Here is a 2,691-nt window from a genome sequence, read left to right on the forward strand (position 1 = left end):
GGGGAAAGATCAAGAGAGAGAGAGAGAGAGAGAGAGAGAGAGAGAGAGGAGAATTGAAGGAGAAAGAAGGATGAGCAAGGGGGGAGTAGGAAGGAAAGAGAAAGAGAGAGAGAGATAACTCATACGTCGGAACTTGTGGGTACTGGCGATGAAATGCAATATCTCTCTCTCTCTCTCTCTTTCTCCTTTTCTCTCCCTAGCTTGTTTATATTTATTTTTATCTTCTTCTTCTTCTCCTCTTTTTCTTCTTCTTCTTCTCTTTCTATCTTCTGGTCTATTTGTCATCATCAAATGGGACAATGTCTTCTTCTGCATCAAATGGGACAATGTATTCTTCTGTAAAAAATAAAGAAGAGGAGGCGAAGAGAACGTTGTAAAGAAGAAAGATGAGACGAGAAATAGTGAAGCCTAAGAAAAAAGAGATGGACGACGAAGGAGAAGGAAGGAGAACAAGAATTGGGAAAAAGAGGAAGAAAAGGAAGAAGAAGAGAAGGTAAAATAATTAAGGAAATTTGAAAGAGGACGAGAAGAAAAAGAAAGAAGATGGAGGAGAAGGAGAAGGTAAAGAAGAAGAAGAAGAAGAAAAGGATCAGATGACAGAAAGTAATAATGAAGAAGAAAAGGAGGAGGAAGAGGAGGAAAAATAGAAATTGAGACGAAAAGGATAAAAGAGAAGAGGAAGAGGTGGAAGATGAAGAAGATAAAAAAAATGACAGAAATAATGAAGACGAGAACAAATAGAATAACGAAGAAGAAGGAGATAGAGAAAGAAAAAGGAGGAAGAAGAGAAGGTATAGGAAGAGAGAAAATAGAAAGTGGGAAAAAAAATCTGACAAGAATGAAAAAAAAGTAAAAAGGAACAATAATGGGGAGGAGAATGAGCAGAAAAAGTAAGGAGGAAGAGGAGAAGAAGAAAAAGGAGAAGAAGAATAAAAAGGAGAAGAAGAATAAAAAGGAGAAGAAGAAAGAGGAGGAGAAGGAGAAGGAGTAGAAGAAGAAGAAGAAGGAGGAGGAGTAGAAGAAGAAGAAGGAGGAGGAGAAGAAGAGAAGAAGGAGGAGGAGAAGAAGAGGAAGAAGGAGGAGGAGAAGAAGAGAAGAAGGAGGAGGAGAAGAAGAGAAGAAGGAGGAGGAGAAGAAGAGAAGAAGGAGGAGGAGAAGAAGAGAAGAAGGAGGAGGAGAAGAAGAGGAAGAAGAGAAGAAGGAGGAGGAGAAGAAGAGGAAGAAGGAGGAGGAGAAGAAGAGAAGAAGGAGGAGGAGAAGAAGAGGAAGAAGGAGGAGGAGAAGAAGAAGAAGAAGGAGAAGGAGGAGTAGAAGAAGAAGAAGGAGGAGGAGGAGCAGTAGAAGAAGAAGAAGAAGAAAAAGAAGAAGAAGAAGAAAGAAGCGTATGATGTGATTTGAGTTTGAGCGTTCTGCTGGAAAATAAGATTATGTTATTTTCTTCTGCACAACAATTCTTCTCTCTAACTTCATCATTTTGTCATACCGTCATAGCTCTTGGGCATACAGCAAACAGACTTACAGAGTAGAAAACCTAATATAATTTATTCTTTTTCCTGTTTACCTATCTTTTTTCAAGAAAAAGGTTGGATGGAGGGAACTGTAACTGCTAAGGTCTGATCGTCTCGAAATCGAAGAGAGAAGGAAGACAGGATAAGAGAAAGCCAGCCGTTCCGAGGTACGAATAGCCTTGTCAGTTCAGGATAAAATTGTGGTAATCGAACCCGCGGCCTAGCGCTTACAAGGCAGACGCCCTACCAACCAAGCTAACTAGGCTGGGGCTTCCAAGAACGAAACCTTATCTAATAGCTTAGTTATTTTTGTTCTCAAAATCTTGTTGTGCGTGGTTATTGACCATCTGGGCAGTTGTGGGCACCTGCCTCGGTGGTGTAGTGGTCAAGGCGCTCGCCTGGTAAACAGGAGGGCGTGGGTTCAATCCCAGCCGAGGTATGGAATTTTTGAACTAATTGGGGTATCAATGGAACATTGCTACCAAAAGGAGCTGTCACAAATGAGCAGTGACCAGTGTTTTTATGGGGTTAGGTTAAGCACTTTGAACAGTCGGAAGCATAGGAACTCTACAGGTAAGAGGATTTTGGTTTGCTCAAGGTTATTCTCAAATTTTCATATCGTATTCAGTGTTCAAATAAAGGGCTACAGGGTTTTAGCTTGTTTTTTATCTACCTACTGAGGTCTTCTTACTACAAAGGTTATACTATTGATTAGCCATAAAGCTAACCACCTTAAATTAACCTCACCCAGTGTGGGTGTAAAGCTAGTCTGGCTGAGGGACTATAATAGTCTGGCTGAGGGACTATAAACAGAGAGCAGATCAGCGTCTAGCTAGGGGACTATAAACAGGGAGAAGACTAGTCCAAATTTCCTCACGCTATATCAATAGCAAAGGTTGAGTGCAAAGGGCATCCCACTCGGAAAAATTTGTTTAGCCAAAACCAGTTGGCCTCAAAGTGATCACTCTAAAGCTGATTGAGAGGACGACGACAAACGCCGACCCCATCGGAACATGGGAAAAAGCGAAGAAGAAGTGTGAGTGTAAAGCCAGCAGAAGACTGTGGTCAAGTTTTACCACTGTGGATTGTCTCAGGATTGAGTTCAATCTAAGGTTGATCTGACTATTATGTATTATGATCTGACTATTATGTATTCCTTGTTTCATCTCAATATCAAGTTGGT

Source organism: Diaphorina citri, unplaced genomic scaffold, assembly GCF_000475195.1.
Source record: "Diaphorina citri unplaced genomic scaffold, Diaci psyllid genome assembly version 1.1 scaffold2707, whole genome shotgun sequence".
In the NCBI taxonomy this organism is placed as follows: domain Eukaryota; kingdom Metazoa; phylum Arthropoda; class Insecta; order Hemiptera; family Psyllidae; genus Diaphorina; species Diaphorina citri.